The sequence below is a fragment of the Homarus americanus genome, unplaced genomic scaffold (genome assembly GCF_018991925.1).
Source record: "Homarus americanus isolate GMGI-L3 unplaced genomic scaffold, GMGI_Hamer_2.0 scaffold32871, whole genome shotgun sequence".
Classification (NCBI taxonomy): Eukaryota; Metazoa; Arthropoda; class Malacostraca; order Decapoda; family Nephropidae; genus Homarus; species Homarus americanus.
Window position 1 is genome coordinate 4906068 of NW_024748870.1, and position 23805 is coordinate 4929872.

Here is a 23805-nt window from a genome sequence, read left to right on the forward strand (position 1 = left end):
TTCATTGACACATACACACACACACACACACACACACACACACACACGCACACACACACACACACACACACACACACACACACACACGCACACACACACACACACACACGCACACACACACGCACACTTACACGCACACACACGCACACACACACACACACACACACTTACACGCACACACACACACACACACACACACACACACACACACTTGCACATCCCTAGAAACACTCACATATACATATCCACAAATACATACGTCCATACACATCCACAAACACACATACATAAATCCACCATCACATGCACATATACACATACATGTAATTGCACTATACACATGTACATACATTCAGATATACAGGTACGTACACATAAGTACACATACTGTAGAATCCACATTTTCTATACTGTCTCCATTTAACTCAAATATAATTATACTGTTGGATGATCTGGTGGTGTGAACTATTAAAATTGCACTATGTGGGTATATTCCATCTGTTCTATAACGGAATAATAGCCTATAATTTTCCACATGAAGAGTAGAATTAGTAATTACTAATTATTAGCAATTATTAATAACGTCTATAGCCATTTTAATATAAAGTAATGCAGTAATCCCCCGGTAAATTAATAAAATGGTACCAACATTTGCTCTCCGCTGTAAGACAAACTATATATATATATATATATATATGGGAAAACATTATTCTGAGGTGGTTGAGGGTTTATGGAAAGAACAAATAAACGAAGACAATCAAGGGGATAAGGAGAGTTGAAGGTGTAAGGTGTTAACTGAGTCAGGTCGTAAGAGAGAGAATATTAGTATGGAGGATAGTGCTGTGTTGTACAAAAGGATTCTTGGAGGAGACTTGGCACAAGTCATCCTAGAGGTGTGTTGAAGAGATTGTCCTGGATAGCGAGAAATACAACAGATCTTGAATATTAACAGACATCAACACAATAAAACTGAACTAAAACAGGGGGGGATTTTCTCGCTTCCTTGTTTATTTCTTCCGTAGACATATTTATAAACAATATTGTTCTATATTAACACATCGTAGATAAGGACACCTCTTCCCTGTAACACTAGGGACTGAAGAGAGGATCAAATTGAGGAATATGAAGTCAGTGATAGTATAGATTCGCTTTACAGGGACAGATAGAATGCTTCACTGATGGATGCTACAGGCGAGTTGGAGGAGAATTGCAGAAGATTACTGGGAGTGAGGGTTGTAGAGGTAAGAGGCACAAGAGGCTGAACCTGCAACATGTAAGGGCTGCAAGGACTGTGACTGCGAGAGTTGGTGTTGTAATTGGTAAGTGATGGAGGTTACAGGGTGTGGGTGGTGTATGGGTTGGATGTTGCAGAGCAGGAGGGTTACACTGGGTAGAGGACGCTGTAAGAGGTACATACTGCAGGTCGTATGATTGACAAGAGGTTAGGGATGTGAGATAAGATATTTGTAAACGTAGAGACAATAAGTAGTAGAGATTAAATTAAATAAAGGTTGAAATAAATCTCTGGTATTATAGGTCGATTACTCAAGGGTGAAAATACAAACATGATATTTTCTATGGTTGTAACTATAACAGCGGAGGATTATAAGGTTACAAGAGTAAAGTTCTACAAGGGATAATATTGCATTGGGTAGAGACCGCTAGATAGAACTGCGAAAAACTCGAAAGAGTGATTGTGAGGGGTGGTGCAAAGATGACTGGAAAAAGCTACAAGAAAAAAGTCACAATTCTGGCTAGGTTAGGTTAGGTTAGGTTAGGTTAGGTTAGGTTAGGTCAGGTTAAATTAGGATAGAACAGTATATATTAGGTTAAGTTAGCATTGGTTTGGTTAGGTTGGAATAGGTTAGGCTAGGTTAGGGGGCTTTATCCCTAGATTCGATACAAATAGCAGAGTTAAGTGACTGGGGTGAAGTTAGATTTTACTTTCATTATTTATATAAACAACAATGTCTGCAAACTGTGATCAACATTTGACCTTTTTATATGATGGACTAATGAACTTTCTTCTCATAAAACCTCTTGATTATTCAACCAACACACTATATGACATTTACAAAAGACCTATTACAACACACCATTAAGATAGATAAAGTATGAGATGGAAGTAGCTTATAAAAGAAGAAAAACATTAACGCCGTTCTTATTATAAAACCAATTATAGGGACATTTGTGATTCATTCCTCAGCTAAAACGATTGACTTTACCGGACAGCCGGGTAACTAGATGAGGTGTTTCTTATAATTTCCATGAATGAATCTGTAACTAAAAACGTATAGTAAATCGTATATTGACTATATTTTTATGAACTGAATATATTAGGATGAGATATTAATAAAGATAAAAATAGAGATCACGAAGAGGAGTCGGAGAAATGAGGAGGAATATATCACAGGCTGATGGTCCCTCCTAGAAATATTTAACACGACCAGGCGGGCTGGCTCACTGACATGACATCTTCCCCTACAATATTAGCAAGATTTACTGGGCAGAATTGCTTGAATTATTGGTGCCATCAGTCAGTCTTCAGAGACTGAATATATATTGATAACTATCTCCTGTAATTAATAATCATGTCTATAATTTCCTTTGTTTCTTCTTTCTTCTTATTATTAGTTGTAGAAGTATAATTTTTACTTCAGATACTACTACTGCTCTACCACTAATAACAATAATAATACCACTATGTCCACTCTTAATAAGAAACTAAGGGTGATAAGAATCACACTGGTCAAAGAGTTATTTATATATCATATTAATATTTGTATTAGCATTTAAGAGTAAACAAATTACCCATATAGAATAACTATATATATATATATATATATATATATATATATATATATATATATATATATATATATATATATATATATATATATATATATATATATATATATATATCATGTAGTAGATCCACAATGAAAACGTGGATAAGATAAATCTTGATAAAATCACACGGGAAAAGGGAAACAAGGGAGCACCTTAGCTTTCGTCTTTATTCAAGACATCTTCAGAGGCAAGATGTCTTGAATAATGACGAAAGCTAAGGTGCTCCCTTGTTTCCCTTTTCCCGTGTGATTTTATCAATAAATATATATATATATATATATATATATATATATATATATATATATATATATATATATATATACAGTAACTTTTCCCATTTCGTGTAGGGGTGAGTACAGACTGTACTCACCCCTGAAGATGTGAATTCACTGAAAAATGTGTTTTTTCTTTTCCTTGTGGTTATCAGCATATACCTGGATCATAGTGATTTATTTGCATATATATATATATATATATATATATATATATATATATATATATATATATATATATATATATATATATATATATATATATATAGTACAAATACACACGCAGACTTACTGTGTGTTAAATTTATGCCCCCAAAAAACAATAAATAACATAATTAGATATCTACAGTATATACCTGTGTGTATACAGTAGGGTAATTGATATAGATATAGAAGCGCACCAGTAGAGAGGGGAGAGTAGGGTGCCAGGATCGACTATATCATGTTACCGTATATCATGGGGACAGCTAGACCAGTGTCAGTAGTTAGTCGTCAGCACCACACTGGCCTGCTGCCTCTCACTCTCCACACACCCACTGTGAGTATTAATAAAATATATTATTGGTGTACTGAGTGAATAGCTATTTACACGTATTCTCAAAGATCCAAAGATGGCTTCCAGGGTAATCTGACGGTCTGTACACCAAGTCCGTGTTTTTCAGAATGATATTCATGATCCAGGAATGAATACCGTGATGTATATTTATATGAATATGATCAAATTTCACTTATAAATGTGCTTATACTGTCGTTGCTTATCCTGTTCTATTTCTTCTTGATTATAAATTAATTATCATCAATGTTTTCATTAGCTTAAGTAATAGGTAACGTCTTATATCGATCAGTAAATTAAGATAATAAATTATAGCAACAACAATGAACGAGGTGGTGGACAGGAGAGAGCGTCTAGTGTCTACTTCACCGCGGATTCGACCTTTTGATCTGCGGAGGGAATTGGGGAATTAATCAATAACCTTCAAGATATTTAGCAAAGTCATTAACATAAGGTGTGTCCATCGACCTAGGTGTCTGACTGTCTGACGTGTTCCGCTCCCTACGTTCTCCTTTGTCGCCGGGTTGTTTAAAAAAAAATCACAAATATCGTATTCAGAAAAATACAAAACAGAAAATGTGAGTTTCTACCGTGCTCTCTCTCACACTACTGTACATGGGGTGCTATGCAAGTACACTGAGGATTACATTTGTTTTCGTCTATATTTTACTCTATATCTTGCTTTATGCATCACAAAGTGAACACGGAAGTCTTTTGCAAGCTAAAGAAAGTTTGTGACTGCCAGTCCCGTAAGACCATGCGCAAACGTTGTATTGATTAAACTTTGATGCAGGAACACTGTCCGACGGTTCATGTTCCCTGGTCAAACTTCCTTGTAGGAGATGTAACGACCCAAGATGTTGTTGTTTACTGAGGGAGGAAAAAATAATTATGAGAGTGTAAGTTCGGCGGATTATCAAGACGTCGTGAGAGGTTTCAGTTATGTTCTTTGGCTCCGCCGTTGTTTCCCGACTCACAAAGTCTGAACGTTGCGCGCGGTGAAATGCTTCACCACCTGCGGACCGGTTTATGGCCAGGTTGTCGAAAACATGAAATGTGATCTAAAGCAGCTCTGTCTTAAGGTAAATTATCTTTATTAAAGAAATGAGAGAGTTTATTTGAATGTTATTTGAAGTAAAACTACTAAATTACAACTGTACTTTCAGGCGAAATTCCCAGCATTTTTTTTTAGACAAATGATTAACCTCTAATGTCACAAGCAGCAGAATACACAGCCAGTGGTGCTATTTGCGATAAATCTCTCAAACTACAGCTTTGTTTACAGCAAATTTGCCTTATTACCCGAATTACAGCGATCAAGCTAAAGTATTGCTTGCGGTAAAATCCACTCTCTGCGGTGCTGGGAGAGGAAAAAATTAAGATGTGATCTAATTTAAGGATAAAGAAGTGTTTCTCCTCTATTCCTGCGGATAGATCATCTGGCTGAAGAGGTTGCTTGTGACATGAAAATGATGAAAACTAATCCTCGAAATAATATATTTTTTGAAGTGGAGTAACAAGAAAGAAAAATTATTTAACAATAACAGTCCAGATATAAGAATTATTTAGAACAACGAGAGTTAAAATTAAGCTTATAAGTTTCACACTAAGCAGGGTTTAAAACTTAAGAAAAGCTTTTGTACTTGAGGTACAACTTTTCATACGACCAGTTAAGCATAAAGTGAATCATGAATACAAAACCTCAAATAAACTTCAACTCGAAAACCTTTTAACTCCAAGTCGTCCACACACACACACACACACACACACACACACACACACACACACACACACACACACACTTACTTTAGCAGTCGAGAGTAAATATATATACTGCTATAAATGACTGAGTTCAGTAAAACGTAATAAATAAGAAATGAAAAAGACGAAGCAGACATCATCACGGAACCTTACCCATACAAATAAAGTAAAACCTTATTCAAAGTGCTTAAGACACATTACTATAACCACTCCTATATTATTAAGGTGTTTAAGATATAGCAGAGTGGTGGTGAAAAAAGTTGATCGTTTAGTAGAGCTGTGTTAGGTGGGGTGTAGTCATCACGTGACTCTCTGTTCAGTGTTCTCATCTAAGACACTAGTGATTTAAACAACCAAGAACATGAAGTGTTAATGGGCAAAACACCTTGTATTAATCATTTTCAACTTTATGAACTTAAATATCATACCATAGTCTGGCACATGTTGAGAAAGCGACTCCTAATCCTAGCTTCTATGCTTGAAGTGATTTGAAGTGAGACATCTCCTTTTTTCCGAAGAGGAAAAGTTTTGGTCGTCCAAATCCTGCAGCAACATTCTCGGGAGATATGGGCGACTAAAGCACTTGATATATATATATATATATATATATATATATATATATATATATATATATATATATATATATATATATATATATATATATATATATATATATATATATATATATTACATCCAATCCACACACCAAATCCAAGAAATTTATTTGTCAGTGGCCCAAGGTTAAAAATGCTTTGAAGCATGTAAGGTAGATGTATGATAGATGATTAGTGGGTCTCATATTTTTTACCTGACGTGACATGACTAGTTATGTCGCCCGTTCTTAAAATCTCTTCTTATGTTTGCTGTGTGGTTGGTGTGTGGATTAGTGGATGTCATGTTTTTTTACTATACCTCGTGTTTTGTAAGATCACCCTGTGTACATAAGCTCTCTGTCAGTCTTTGTAATTCAGTTGCCTCTGAAGGTGTCTTAAATAAAGACGAAAGCTAAGGTTCTCCATTGTTTCCCTTTTCCCTGTGTGATGTTATCAAGATTTATCTTATCCACGTTTTCATTGTGGATCTACACACACACACACACACACACACACACACACACACACACACACACATACACACATATATATATATATATATATATATATATATATATATATATATATATATATATATATATATATATATATATATATATATATATATATATATATATAATGTTTGTGTGTGTGTAGTTCTATTAATTTCCTTAGCTAATGACCAAATGAGCAATATTGTCATTTCTGTATTTCTCAAATCAAATGTATGAAAAAAAATATTATACATTTGTGGAAAAAATCCTCACTCCTCATTATAATGAGAGATTATGTTACAGATTTACACAGATAATCTGGCAATAATCTATGCTCAGTCTTACAACTTGTGCAGTATACTTATACTAAATAACATAAATTGCAACCCTATTTAAAGAAGTCCAAAAGAAATAAAGGGTTGTCTCTAATGATAGTAGATATTATTACTCATAAATAAGCAACATTAAAACCATGTACGAGCCAACAGCTTGTGTGTATGGATTAACAACAAGTGTTGGGAGTATATGTGGAATAAGAAAATTAATTTTTTCGCTGCCCAAGAGTCTCTTCATGAGGATTACCTTTTGAAAGGATTGACTGAAATGTTTTAAAGCGCTCATAGCGATAATGAAACACACACTTGATCGAAAATATTTTATCTCCTGTAAACTGATCATGTCTCAAGTGAGAGACGGAGGAGTAATATATATATATATATATATATATATATATATATATATATATATATATATATATATATATATATATATATATATATATATATATATATATTTATTATTATAAGGATATTCGGCGGATTTAATCTTGACCGGGTTCAGACTCTCTTGCACAATAAGGATACACTTTTGCTACTATTGGATAATTAGCATATATGGCAAACGTGATAATTTCATTAAGATGTCCTTCGTCACCTATCACAACAAAGGTTACTCTAAATTAAGTGAGGCTAGGATAGGCTAGGCTAAGCTAGGCTAGGTTAGGTTAGGTTTAAGTTACGTTAGGTATTGACACACACACACACACACACACACACAAACACGTATGTATATATATATATATATATATATATATATATATATATATATATATATATATATATATATATATATATATATATATATATATATATAGAGTGAGATTGACTAGAGTTAAAATAAAAAAAAATCAGGAACAAGTTGCACTTCTAAGGCTGAAGATATAGATTAGAATATGAAAATAAAACTATCGAAAAAATACAGGAAATACGAAAGATGACGAACAGTTACCGGAGAAAACACACAACACCTGAAAAGAGTACTTTGAAATATATATTAATTGGTAGCATTCCGTCAGACACAGAGATGTATTTTCAACCTAGAGCAAGTGAGAGACACGTAAAAAACCCGTAAAACATCAAACAAGGATGATGGACATGAAAGAGATGTGATAAAAGCTACGGCCATGAGCTCACGGGCAACAGGAAAACAGTAAAAGATGAAGATGAATCAATTTCAAAACATTTCTGAATTGTATATATGTTGTTTGTCAAGTGACTGGATGGATGCACAGTTTCAGTGTAACCCAACCAAAAAGTTGTAAAGAATGCAAAACCTATCGGGGCATTGGTTGGTGAGTATTGCAGAGTAGACAGATGTCAGGGTGGCGTTGAAATGCACGTGCAATGACAGCTGCTGGGAAATGCGTAAAGAACAAACATGATCCATGCGTGGCGTCGTTTTTTTATGGATAAGAGACGTGACGACCGTGCACAAGTAAGAAACACGGATATACCATCACTGAGGCTTGGAAACTGTTACATCTCTCACTGGATAACGCTTATATATAACTTTATACCGATAATTTTTTACTTTGGAGAATTTATCTCGATCGTTCTTGTTCTGTGAAAGATGGAGACGTTTCAGAAGTAACAAATAATAAATGACGTGAAGAGTAGACACCCCAACTTATTTCACCTGGTGATTAAATACCATAACTCTTATGTAACCTAATCTAACCCCTCAAATAGCGTTAAGGTGTTTAATCAAGTGAAATAAACCGGGGTGCCTAATCGTTACTTGAACCGAAACAGGTTTGTATATATTGATAAACTTATAGACAAATTTACATTCCTTATTAAGAATTATATACATAACATCGCTGGTTCTACGAAAACATTACATCATCTACTAGATAACTTTGGCAGATTAATTTATTCACTTCAAGTTTATTAACATTTTTGTTTGATGAGTGAACACGAGCCTTCAAGACGATCAACTCCCTACCAGCCTCTGTAGATGTTGCAGACAATACCGCTTCATCTGGAGAGATATTGAGGAATGACAATTTAATTCCTCAAAATTCGAGGAGTAATACGTATAAACTACTGGAGGCAGAAAGTAATTATAACGGAAGTGATTATTAAATTTATATATATCAAATAATAGTACAACATTTCCTTGAGACGACGACCAAGAGGGGAGAATAGAGTAATGATTTGAAATGAGAATTATTAATCCAGCTTTGAAAGAGATTCTGGAGGAAAATTAAACTTTATTACAACAGGTGAAAGAGAAACACCTACCATCCCTCAGGACAGACACACCCAGCATTAGAATTCACCCAACACTAAGTTTCCAAACTATTGCTAACTAGGAATAGTAGAGAGAGGTTGATGAAGCAGCGTCGTGGGGGAAATGTGAGGGGAGGTTATGGAAAAGTTGAAGGGAGGGAGGAGGAAGAGACGGCATTGACACGTGGAGAGAAAAGGTATGGGATGAGTGACAAGGAAATGTGCATAAGAGAGATGAGTGATAAGTAGGGTGTGGGGTGAGCAAGTGTCAGGCTGAACGACAGGGGGAAAATTGCGTCGGGAGGAGGGTGAGAGGTGAGGAAGAACACGAGGGTTCTGAGTGAGAGGGTGAGAGGTGAGGATGGAAATTAAGACTCCTGGATGAGAGGGTGAGGATGGAAAATTAGAGTTCAAAGTGTGAAGGGAGAATGAGGTGGGAAACTGTGTCTTATGAGTGAGAGGTTAAGGAAACAGCTGGAAACGGGGTTTCCCGTATTTTCTGGTATTTTCAGATTTAGAGAAAGCTTTTGATCGCGTTCCTAGACCAAAGCTGTGGAGAGCCATCATAGCTTTAGAATACGAAATACCCCCAAAGCTGTTGCGAGCCGTAAAAGGTCTATATCAAACATGTCAAAGCACAGTATGATCTCAACAAGGCAAGGAAAACTGGTTTGATGTGATGTCCGCCAAAGAAGTATTTTATCACATTTACTTGTTACTTCACTGATGGATCACGTTCTAAGAAGCATCCAAGCATTAGTTGATGCTCATGGAGTCGAGGCTCTCACACCTGCTTATGATCCTGATGTGACACCAAAATCTGTCAGTGTTGTGCTAATATTAATATGGATAAACTTAACAGTCACGACACAATCAACAAAGAAGAAAGTTGATTAAATGATTCAATTCTGAAACATGTCAAAAGAATAATTTATGTGACGGAGAGAGAGATCATAATAACTAGTACTACGCGCTTAAAGACATCATTCCTTAAAGCTTAGTAATAAATTATAACATCAAAGACAAGAAAGAAAGTAAGTAACTTTTCGTGGAGGTTTAGGGAAATGGTAACTCGGGAGCATAAAATGACCTAAAGCAAGACGAGGAAATTCTTCTAAAGAAACTGAAGAATATGCCTTTTTCAACCTAGGAGAGCTTGACAGCATTCTGAATTGGTAGGCCTAGTGTATGGTGGGATGGTAATAAGGGTAAGAGGTGAGGGAGGAAAGAGACGATTCTGATTAAGATGGTGAGAGATGAGGATGGGTGGTGAAGGTCTGAGTGAAAGTTTGAGATGTGAGGGTCAATAGTGAGTGTTCTGATTACGAGGGTGAGGGTTGTGGGAGGAAAGTGAGAGTTCTCATAGAAAGGGTAAAAGGTATGGAATGATAATGAGGGTTCTAAGTGAGAGAGAGAGAGAAATAACAGAGGAACTTGAGTGTTCTGACGAGGGTATGACGTGTTGTCTTGTTGTTGGTGTTATGAGAAAAAGTCTAAGAAATCAGACCAGGGAAAAAATCAGTAACTACGAAATTAATTCATTAATATAAATCCCAAACTGTTAAAATTTTTATATACGAATAAAGAAAATAGACTCTCAGTCTGCTAACGCAAAGAAATGGAGTTAAAGATGAGCACTGTTGTATTGCTTAAAATGTCTTCTTTGTAAGGTTACTTTAGTCTTTCATATTTACAAGGTATTTCTGAAAAATCGAAAAATCACTGAGGTGTGGGTGAGGGGGAATAGATATTAAACATACAATAATTAATATCTAAAACAGCAGCAGCAGACTTTCGCCTGTTTGAGGGACTTTTTCTGATTATATTGGAATTTTCACTGTTTCTCGAGAGTCTGGGGATTAATTTACACACACACACACACACACACACACATATATATATATATATATATATATATATATATATATATATATATATATATATATATATATATATATATATATATATATATATATATATATATATAACTTCTTTTCCTTTCGTCTATTTATTAATACGAAAAACTCAACCGGAAATCATCTGTACAAATTCAAAAGCCACATACGCCTGTCTGTTCATACGTAATGCTTATTTAACATGATAAAGGAATCCCTCAAAAAAATCTAAAGACAATCATTAAAATGTCAACGTGTGGTTCAAATTCTATTCAAATTATCTGAAATTACATTTGGTTTCTTAAAGCGTGTGGCTCTTCCTATGAAGTCGATCACACCATGGTGTGCAAGAAAGGGGGCTTCATATGCATGAGGCATGACGAAGTAAGGGATCTCACAGCAAATATGTTGAAGGAAATCTGCCGTGATGTCAGGGTAGAACCGACCCTCCTTCCATTGGACGGTGAGATTTTCCAACATAGGACTTAAAACACATCCAACGAAGCCCGTGTTGACGTCAGTGCTCGAGGATTCTACACGCGGGGACAGCAAGCCTTCTTCGACATCAGGATTTTTGATCCCATGGCCGCATGTCACCGTAACTTAGCTCTCGATGCTGCACACAGGAGGAACGAGAACGACAAGATAAGGGCATATGGGGAGAGAATTCAGAACGTTGATCAAGGCAGCTTCACTCCTCTAGTGTTCACAACCTCTGGTGGGATGGGACCAAGTGCAAGATGCTTCTACGCCAGACTCGCGGAGGTGATATCCGAACAAAAGCAGCAGCCCAGAAGTTATGTTACAGCCTGGATGAGATGTCGACTGTCCTTCCCTCTCTTTCGGTCGGCTTTGCTCTGCCTCAGGGGAACGAGAGCATAGGCCCCAAAGCCGACAACGGTTGCAGATATTGACTATGAGGCTACAGTCACTGAATGCCGCATTTATTTGCGGCTCAACTAACCCAACACAGCTAGGATAGCTACTTACATATTAGGATATTTAATATTAAGGTAATAGAATTGTGGCGAACGTGTGGCTATTGGGGGAGGTTGCAGGAAATGACTTTGATACTCGGTTAATGTTTCTCCTGCCCTGCCGACTGGACTGAGGTGATGCCAGTATACTGTACTGTTCATTGAAGCTCCTCTGTATGTAGTAATGGGTAGAAGGAGAGGTAAAGGAAAAATGTTGATGAAGAGAAAAAATAAGTAGAAAGAGGGTAGGAGAACAGACTGGTAGAAGGATAGAAGACTGGTAGAAGGATAGAAGACTGGTAGAAGGATAGAAGACTGGTAGAAGGGTAGGAGAACAGACTGGTAAAAGGTTAGAAGAAGAGACTGGTAGAAGGGTAGAAGACTGGTAGAAGGGTAGAAGACTGGTAGAAGGGTAGAAGACTGGTAGAAGGGTAGAAGACTGGTAGAAGGGTAGAAGAAGAGACTGAAGAAGGTAGAAGACTGGTAGAAGGGTAGAAGAAGAGACTGGTAGAAGGGTAGAAGAAGAGACTGATAGAAGAGTAGCAGAAGAGACTGGTAGAAGGATAGAAGACTGGGAGAAGGGTAGGAGAAGAGACTGGTAGAAGGGTGGAAGACTGGTAGAAGGGTATGAGAAGAGACTGATAGAAGGATAGAAGACCGGGAGAAGGGTAGAAGAAGAGACTGGTAGAAGGGTGGCAGAAGAGACTGGTAGAAGGGTGAAGAAGAGACTGATAGAAGAGTAGCAGAAGAGACTGATAGAAGGATAGAAGAGGATGGTAGAAGGGTAGCAGAAGAGACTGGTAGAAGGGTGAAGAAGAGACTGGTAGAAGGATAGAAGACTGGGAGAAGGGTAGAAGAACAGACTGGTAGAAGGGTAGAAGACTGGTAGGCGGGCAGCGTAAGAGACTGGTAGAAGGCAGAAGACTGGTAGAAGGTAGCAGAAGAGACTGGTAGAAGGGTAGAAGAAGAGACTGATAGAAGAGTAGCAGAAGACCGATAGAAGAGTATAGCAGAAGAGACTGGTAGAAGGATAGAAGAGGATGGTAGAAGGGTAGCAGAAGAGACTGGGTAGAAGGGTAGAAGAAGAGACTGGTAGAAGGGTAGAAGAAGAGACTGGTAGAAGAGGTAAAGAGAATTACAGAAGGATACAAGACTGGTAGAAGGATACAAGACTGGTGAAGTGTGCAGAAGGAGACTGGTAGACGGGTAGGAAAAGAGACTGGTGGAAGGATAGAAGAAGAGACTGGTAGAAGGGTAGCAGAAGAGACTGGTAGAAGGGTAGAAGACTGGTAGAATGGTAGGAGAAGAGACTGGTAGAAGGGTAGTAGAAGAGACTGGTAGAAGAGTAGAAGAAGAGACTGGTAGAAGGGTAGTAGAAGAGACTGGTAGAAGGGTAGTAGAAGAGACTGGTAGAAGAGTAGAAGAAGAGACTGGTAAAAGGGTAAAAGACTGGTAGATGGATAGAAGAGGAGACTGGTAAAAGGGTAGGGGAACAGACTGGTAGAAGAGTGGCAGAAGAGACTGGTAGAAGAGTGGCAGAAGAGACTGGTAGAAGGGTAGAAGACTGGTAGAAGGGAAAGGAGAAGACACTGTTAGAAGGCTGAGAGAAGGTAGAAAATTGTTGTAGAAGGAGGCGACTGCTGTAGTTTCATTTACAGCTCTTTGAATGCCAGTGCTGAGTAATTGACTGGTTCACCGATTTACTGAGACAATGTTTTGATCAATCACTACATGACTCAGCTACAATCATATATCTCCCTTTCTGTCGCTGTCACTTTGTCTCTCTATGGGTATTTTTATGCCTGTCTCTCTACCTTCCTGTCTCTCTCGTTATTTCTCTTAACTCCCGTCTGCCAGTCTATCTATCTTACCTGTCTCTCCTTTCAGTCTCTATCTTCATCTCACTTTATCTTTCATTCTCATTCCTGTGTTATTCTCTCTCTCCTTCACGCGTTTTTTTTCTGTACCGACTGAAGACTTGGGGTGGGTTAAAAAGATGTGACACTGCAAAATACAGAGAAAAGTCCCCATCAACCCTCTATCACGACCCTTGTATCAAACCACACACATAAGAACACTAACCCAACCTACATATACCTTATCATAAGACACACACAACCCCCACCCACCTCCCCACCTGCAAAGACAATATTGACCACTACACCCACCCCACAAAATCACCTCCACCCAACCCCTCCTCCACCCGGAATCCCCTCCCACAAAAAAAAAAAGTTAAATAAAAAAAAATCACACCTAAAAGCTTTAATGAAGAACATGGAACATAAATCTTAGCTAATCGGGATATACAAAAGCAGTATTTGTTCTATAAGGCGTATTATCCCGCGGCGGAGTCACCATATTGGAAGTGCAGATAACGGAAAGCCAATCACAAGCAGTAACTCACTCATTTACCAATAATCGCCTCACCGGATTATTGAGGGAAAGTCCTGTCTATCCCGAGTAGCTGTGGGGAGCGGGGGGGGGGGTGAAAAAAAATCCCACCCAAAATTTTTTTTAGGATTTGCTGAAGGTGGGAAATGTTAATGGTAGATATTGTAGAAAAAAGGAGGAGGAAGAGAGAGAGGAAGACACGAGGAAGGAGATTTATAGACGAAAAGTAATGAGAATGAAGCTAAGAAGAAATCCTGGTAAGAGACAATCTGAGAAAGAAATAGAAAGACAGAGGGAAAGACAGAGGCAAAAAGAAAAAGTCACTCAAGAGAAAGGGAGAGAGAAACAGAGATAGAGAGAGAGAAAAAAAACCAGGAACGTAGGACTCACTTGATGATGTAAATATTTTATAAGGCAAAGTAAATAATGATATACAAATAAATGTGCAGGATTACTGAATAAAAAAATAATATTAGTAATAATACAGAAAAGAGACAGAAAGAAAGAGAGAGAAAAAATATAAATGCTGAACTTAGTTGATATAGTAAATAGTTCATAAGGTAAAATAAATAGAGATATGTACATGAATAAACATCCAGGTTTTCCAGAGAGTAGTAAGTTTTAATAGAAGTAAAGAGATGAATAAACATGTAATAATGAATACACTTTAATTTGATAGAGTAGTTAGGATGTTTACACACCACTCACTACGTGCGACGATAGTGAAGGCGTTGGAGTATCAACCACACTATCTATATGTGCCAAAGACTAACACTTCAGTGCCTCGTGTCCCCACCATCCTATAGGGCCAACTACTGTAAGTTTATTAGTTTCTACACTATATGTCTATGCAGTATATGATAGCTTTGAGAAAATCAGAAACATATCCTTTCAATCTAAATATATAAATAAAATATATGAAGAAAAGTCATTGATTTACCTTATAAATGGAGATTTCAATAGAATTAACAAAATGGAATAGAGGGATAGGCTGATGAACCAAATAGCTAATAAAGTAAAATAAATAAGCAAACTATAGGAAGAAAAGGAAAAAAATAAAAAAATAAAAATAGAGGAATATAGATGAGATTTTATGCAGTAAACAAAGACTAAACTAAACATTTGATAAAGTAAAATAAACAATGATACACAAATAACGATCCAGGAATACTAAGTCAAATCCGAATTGAAAAAGAAGGCGCAATTGATACACATCTTTACAACAAGTTACTATACACAAGTAGTTGATCATTAAAATGCAAAAACATTCAAATAAAGAAGATTAAAGACAAAATTTGAAGGCCAAGTGAATGTTACCTTAGATTAATTATTGATAAACAGTATCATTTACTAGTAAGGTTATCAAGGCATAAGACAAACGGAATATAGAAGTAAAAAAAAACACCTACTAAAAACAATGTATATATTGATAGGTATAGATAACTTTGATAGGTATATGTATTCATAGATCCATAGGAAGGAAGATAAACTAATATAATTAGGAATAGGAAATTAAATTATAAAAAGAGATGTAGATAAATGTACAGATAGAAGGATAGAATGTTAAGCTCATCGTGGAGATAGACAGACTGAGCGAGTGGCACACAGAGATAGATAAACATCACAATAGATGAAAAGTCAGATATACAGAAAATGTTATATAGCACCATAGATTGACTGCTCCATTGATATATATTGAGATAGATATAATCCACAGTATAGCGTCATTACAGTCATTTAGCTTGAGTGTGTTCGCTAACATGCAGACGAAATTACACAACTTTTTGCCGTAATTCAACTTGGTGTGAATGAAGCTACAACTACCGCCAACACTTGCTCGTTACACCTGCGCGTTACACCTGCGTGTTGTACCTGCGTAGTACTCGTTCGTTTTACACCTGTTTTTACACATTCATATTGTACCTGCAGGTATTCTACATGTTGCACCTGCTTGTCACTCTCCTGTGCTCATCTGTATGGCACACCTGAGCTTTACATTTGAGTAGCACTAGTACAGTGTTACCAACGTGTACTATAACCTCTTGATTGAACGAGTGTGATTGAGACAAGTAGTGTATGAGAGTATCAGTAACAGGTATGAGCATGCGAACTTAGAATAGTCCTGGACTTAAATAAACGTCTTCAATAATCTTCACTGCTGTAGCTTCTCTTCTCGTTATCAGTTTTGTTTCATTTGTAGTTCTAATAATGGTGAATGAAACTTAAGAAAATAAAGCATAAAAAATAAAAGCCCAGGCACAATGTTTTCAGTTGAATATACATATGCACATACATGTGTGTGTTTCCGTGTGTGCATATGGATATGCATGAATAAATTTACTATTTTCTGTAAAAGAAGCAAAAAATTTCCAACAATATTAAGATACAATATCTAAGCCTATGTATCCCTACTGAAACTCTCCCGACGTAATCAACACCACGAAATATAGTGCAGACTTTAGGCAATAGTCGAACTATGTATGTGTGGATCACCTGATGAACAGGTTATGATAGATTGTTAGATTAGGTGATGTATGGTTAGGTTAGCAATTGAATGTTTAATCAGCAGGTGACACACACACACATTTAAATATATATATATTTATATATATATATATATATATATATATATATATATATATATATATATATATATATATATAAATATATATATATATATCTTCATAGAATCACACAGGAAAATGGGAAAAAATGGAGCACCTTAGCATTCGTCTTTATTTAAGACATCTTCAGAGGCAATTGAATTACAAGGACTGAGAGAGAGCTTATGTACACAGGGTGACCTTACAAAACATGAGGTCAGGTCAAAGGCGTATTTTTTATGCACTTTTCCATTGTGGATTTACATAATATATATATATATATATATATATATATATATATATATATATATATATATATATAATCAATGAGTACAGTCTGTACTCACCCCTGAAGATAATTACACCTTGGGAATCTTTCCAGGATCACGCGCACAGTGATTTATTGTATATATATATATATATATATATATATATATATATATATATATATATATATATATATATATATATATGATAATATTCATCAGGGGTGAGTACAGTCTGTACTCACCCTGAAGATGAATTACACGAAAGCGCTTGGGAACCCTGTGTTTTCTTTCCTGGTTATCAGCATATACCTAGATCACGCGCACCTAGTGATTTATTTGCATATATATATATATATATATATATATATATATATATATATATATATATATATATATATATATATATATATATATATATATATATGAACAAAGTACTTCCACTTTGCCTTAGAATGTAGAACTACACTCCTGAAAGTTACAGAAAAACGTCAAAAAGGTAAATGTTAGGGTATCAGGTGATGAAACCCTGGGACTATAGTGGGAGGTGAGCGGTAGAGGAGTGTGCCGTGCACCAGAGCCACTGTTGATGCTCTGGCTTACCCACTCATCCCGCTCCGCCCTCACCGCCACCCATGAACCACTCACTCACGCATTCATTTGTCTTTTTTTGTATTTCACGTTTCGTTGGTTATTTATATGGATAAAAATTATGAACATAGTGAGAAAGGAAAGATTAAGTGGAGGGAAGCGGAGAGTGTGAATTGTTAGATGATGCTACGTAGGGTAGCTTACTACGGCTCAAAAACACCCCCAAGAAAGAGAGAAAGGAAGGCAACAAGGCGTGTTTCGTTGTCAGGATGAATTTAGCCCCTGAAATCCCGGCTTTTGTAAGGGCCACCTACTCCATAAAAAGCATATCTAGCTTTTCCCTCTTTCCGGTTCTAGTTTAGTGTGTAGTGTGGCTCCCCCAGCACACACACACTCACTCACCCACTTATACAAAAAATATAAGTTTTGGTCTGTTACGACCCGTTGTCAATCCCAGGCCAGCGGACAGGCTGGCTCACAGCCCCGTGGGATGCAAGTCTAACTTTTTCTTTCTTTTAGGGTCTCAGAGAAACAGAACCACGACTTTTTTATACCAAGAGTTTTGTCTATATATATATATATATATATATATATATATATATATATATATATATATATATATATATATATATATATATATATAGTGAATCACTGAAGAGTGAGGGTGAGACCTGGTCTCACCCTCCTCTGTATATATACACCTTGGTTTGTATTTTCTTTAGTCTGTACTCACCCCTGAAGATGTGAATTACACGAAAGCGCTTTGGGAACTTCGTGTTTTCTTTTCTTTTAGATATATATATATATATATATATATATATATATATATATATATATATATATATATATATATATATATATATATATGAGAGAAGTTGTAAGTGATAATGAAGGACTAAATGTTAATGGTAAAGTAATATCAGATATATGCTGTGCAGATGATGCTGCTCTTATCACAGATAGTGAAGAGGCATTACAAAAACTCGTTAACAGATTAGCGGAAAAGAGTGAAAAATATGGTTTAAGAGTTAATGCTGTAAAGACTAGAGTAATGTTTTTTTTTTACCAAATTGGAAATAAATCCCCAAATAGGAATTTTGTTAGGTAACAGGGAACTTAAACAAGTCAAAAATTGTGTGTATTTGGGAAGTAACATTAGCTGTGATGGTAGATGTACGTAAGAAATCAAAACAGGAATAGGACAAGCAAAAATCTGAAAGACCTAATGAAAAGGGACATTAACTTCAATTTGAGAAAAAAGCTTCTGAAAGTCTTTACATGATAAGGACTGATGTATGGGTCAGAGCATGGACACTTTCAGGAGATACCAGAAAGAGGTTGGAGGTCTTTGAAATAAGCTACACTGACAGGAAAACAAATGATGAAATACTACGATTAGCAAAAACTTCAAGAATAAATACTTGAAATGTATAGAAAAGAAGAATGAGAAACTTTGGTCATATAATTAGGGATTAAGGAATGATAACAGAAATATTAAAGCAAAGATGAGGGTAGGAGAGCTAGGGGAAGGCAGAGACTAGGTTGGATGAGTTAAATTAAAAACTTGGTCCCCATAGAGATACAAAACCTTATGATATTTGTATAAACAGCCCAAGAACGTTTATCACCAGTTATCTAACCTAAGAAATTTGCTATCATATTTCTTATAATCATTTCATTAAGTCAGTTAGGCAAGTGATAGATATAGTAATTTTCTTACAGTTTTTCATGTATGTTAACTTTATTGAAGGAGCTCTGTGATTAAATGGAATCCAAAAAAAAATGACAAATACTCTGGTCATAAAAGATTGATACAATGTGCCGAGTCTCAGGTATCTCTTGGTTTTCCCACCGAGCTTCTTGGTGAGAACATACTAAAAGTTTCACCTAGATTTTGCTTCACTTTTATTATTAACAGTTGTGTCATAAATTCATTTTACTCTTCAAATACAATTAATTTTCTTACTATAAGCTTAACATGGAAATCAACAAAATATAATTGGCATAATGTTCTTGTAAGATTCACTCATTCACTATTGTCAAGCCACCCATTATATAAACATCACATCTAGTACCATAAAGTATATTAATCTTATTCGGTAACGAGAATAATGTTGTACAGTTTCATAGAGACATTAAATCTGTCATTCCACGGCGACGTTCTTCAAATTACTGTAAGTCTTACCCTCATAACTTCTGAACCATGTCAAGTATATAACAAAATTTTCTCTCCTGTACCATTATATATAGATAAGTAACTTATATGGATTTTCGCTTCATATTCTTCACTATAGTTATATAAATTAAATCTTACCAAATAATGTGCTGGAGAAGTTTATAACTTACCCGAGAAAACCGAATCAGATTACACAAACGAATAGTCATCAGTTCTACCATTCTTCAACGATGCTCATATGATTATAAAAAAACACTCGACGTAATTTTCCGTACATCATTCCATCCTGTATCAGTGTTGTCGATTCAGTTCTACGACGTTAGAACAGACACCAACAAGATAATGGTGCGTTGGTGATGTTCAAGACTTTTAATCATCATCTATGACTGTTTCTTCAATATTCCAAATTCCATCAAAGTTTTAAATGTCTCGTAAACTTTGTCTGTTGTTTTCTTGTCATACTTACATTCATTGTGGTGCTTTACCTGCTTATGTTCAGAAGTCACTACGGTAGCATACTTACCCATGAACTAACTCAGTATACAGTAATTCTAGACGTAAGATTTGATGAATATTCGTGTTATACTCACTGGCTGAAGCAGAGAAGACGACCGCCATGAGAAGTAGCCATACCTGGTGACTTCTCTTCATCCTGATGATCTGTAAAGAGAAGTGTTTTACTTAGCTAAAATCCTTCAATGTTCTACAGACTTATGAGTCGGAAATATCACATTAACAACGAGAATAAGTCTAAGAAAACACTATAGATGAGAAGCGAGAAAACATGATTTTCCTTATGGTTGATATACGTTCATTGTAGTATTTAATCAAAGTAAAGTATATACATAATCTTGTATACACGTTTTAGAAAGGAATTAAGATTTCAGTACATTTTGGATATATCTGAAGGAGAATTATTACTTCCCTGTAGCAATCATAAGCTAAAGGAATGAGTACACAGTATGATACCGGGTATTATTAGATTATTTTCCACTGCACCTATTCAGAAATAATCTCAAATGTAGGAAGGTATAAGTTACATTTAGTGATGCCGTTATAATCAATACGTTCTAGTTACTTATGTTTATTTGTGTAGTGTGGTGCAGTGATTAGTGAGCACAGTGTAGCAGATGGCTTCTCCTGTGAAATCTTAGTGGTTCCAGTGGTAGGTTGTGTTAAATCATACATATTATTCCTACTGGTACATCCTTACTTTGATTTTCTAAACAATATGGTTGGTATAAGTAACGGTATAAACTAAATCAAAATTAGAAATGATAAATTCGTTCGATTATTCCCTAAAGGAGAGGAAAGGTGAAGAGATTGGCGAGAGAAATTAATTAAGCTTTGAAATAAGTGACTTTCACGAGAGTAAAGACCTTCTATAAAAGATGAATTAATTTATCTACTGATGTATATAAAACAATTAACAAGTGTTTTCAGCAAGAATATTTTCCTCAAAATATTCATATATAAGTTACTTATTACCTTAATCCTTTCCTCTTGCCTTGTCTTTAACTGACATGTGAATTTATTATCTAGAATAATTAATACAAAGGATTTCATCATGCGATATAATACTTCATATCAAAGTTCTATTTTTCAGTTAATTTGTTTTCCCTTGGGTGATACTTAACCCTTGTCTTCGGGACAAGCCATTCACAATTATTTTTCTCAGCGCACATTTACTTATTAGTGTCTCAACTTATTGGTATTTTCCTTACAATTTATGGACGTTTTCACAGTTACGTATTATCACCCTTAATTGTCTTGGATTATATCAACAAACATCATTAGTTTAAACACAAAGTGGCATAGTAATGAATCTTACACTCAGGTTAAGAACTGCACACACACACTAACAAATTACTACAATGTCTTAGAATATGTTAAACTGAGGCAAAAAGAAATCTCAAATATGATGATGATAACTGAAAACTCGGACGAGCATAAGTAAATTCTTAAGAAATAACATTTAATTACTCTAAATGTGAAGCAGTGAAACCGTCAATCAGCCTTTAATTGAAATCTTAACTGAAACATTTAGACGAATGTTGAACGAACAATTAACTTTTGTTTGGTTCACTTATTGACATAGAGAAGTTACTTTCCTTAGATTGGTATCATAAATCCTTTGCTCTATAACTAAAGTCATAATCAGCAAATAAGGAATATTTATGTACATTATTTCGACATAGACACTAACATACTGCATGGTTGAGTGCAATATTTCACAAATAACTTTTGTATTTTTATCTAGAATTGTCGTTTCTTATTTATGGTCCACGTGTGTTGGTTATGCTTGATCTCATAAATTTTTTAAGAGATTGTGATTTATAATGTTCATGTTTAATGACCTAAAATCCTTCTTAGAAACATTTAAATTTACGTTCACTTATCCAAGAGTTACCTTTTGGGTTCAATTTTGCATTTATTTTCATTAGAACAAGTTTCAAATTATTTAAGATCCATATTATTATAATGAATTCTAGTATTTTCACTAAATCTATTATCCTCTTGTTGTTCTCATGTAAACTCTCTTGTTAACAATCATGTCAACAAATTTGTAATCGAATATTAGTTTTACAAATCATCCCCAACATTAGTTAGTCAACAGAAACTACAAAAAATGGCATAAGAAAAATATATAGGCAAAAATGGCATACTTCAGGAGACATTTAAATGCCATCATTAAAAGTCCATATCATTATTTATTATAGGTATTGATGAGCTGAAGTTACGGCTTTTGTCACACTCACAATTAAGTCAAATTAAATTATGTATTCTGTTGAATGAACAATACATATGTGTAGTTTCTTACAGCCGTAATTGTGTCGTTATATAAAGAAAAACATTTTTGTTCCGCGGAAATGAATTATTTACAAAGATATATGATGTATGGAAGATAAAAAGAGATTAGTAAAGATATACGATTAATACAATATATATATATACATATATATGCAAGTAAATCACTGTAGGTGCGCGTGATCTAGGTATATGCTGATAACCACAAGGAAAGAAGAAACACGAAGTTCCCAAGCGCTGAAGATGTGAATTACACGAAAGCGCTTGGGAACTTCGTGTTTTCTTATTTCCTTGTGGTTATCAGCATATACCTAGATCACGCGCACCTACAGTGATTTACTTGCATATATATATATATATATATATATATATATATATATATATATATATATATATATATATATATATATATATATATATATATATATATATATATATATATATATATATATATAATGGGAATAATCTTACGATAAGTAGTTAAATTGTTTCTAACATATATTTTTGTGATTTATCTTTTAAAGTCATATAATTAACAATTTATGATAATTTAGAACACTAATTACTCTCTGATGTTGTGTTTATGAAGATTTTACCCAAGTTTCTCCTGATATTTATTATATAATAATTACTTAAAAATTATAGATCACCTCCAGAAAAGGAAAAGTGTCAGCAAATTTTGAAATAGAAGTCATACACTACGTCACTTGTTTCTAAACGATATCATCGGTGGTAAAGGAATTGCACGGAAATAGCTACTCCATAATATTTTTCTAAGAATAAATATGTGATGTAGTCGATTACACCGCTTAGTCTGACAGACAAACAAACAATTAACTGTATTATCACCTGCCACTAGGTTAATTGACCGCCGGTGGCCAGCACAACACCTTCTGGTATGAGGTAACAAATATAAAACACATATTTACAGTATATTTAATACTTCCAAAGACATGATTTATCACCGTCACGTAAAGCAAAAGCTTATAGATTTATACACCGTTT

The 23805-nt window shown here is 35.1% G+C and overlaps 1 long non-coding RNA gene across 1 annotated transcript in view; it reads right to left on the reverse strand.

Moving 5' to 3' along the window:
• The window catches only part of LOC121853195, a 109424-nt gene that overhangs the window by 15594 nt on the left and 70025 nt on the right, over positions 1–23805 (reverse strand). Inside the window, exon 3 of the long non-coding RNA XR_006086272.1 lies at positions 20583–20652. This is a non-coding gene — a long non-coding RNA (uncharacterized LOC121853195). The remainder of the gene's footprint in view (positions 1–20582; positions 20653–23805) is intronic.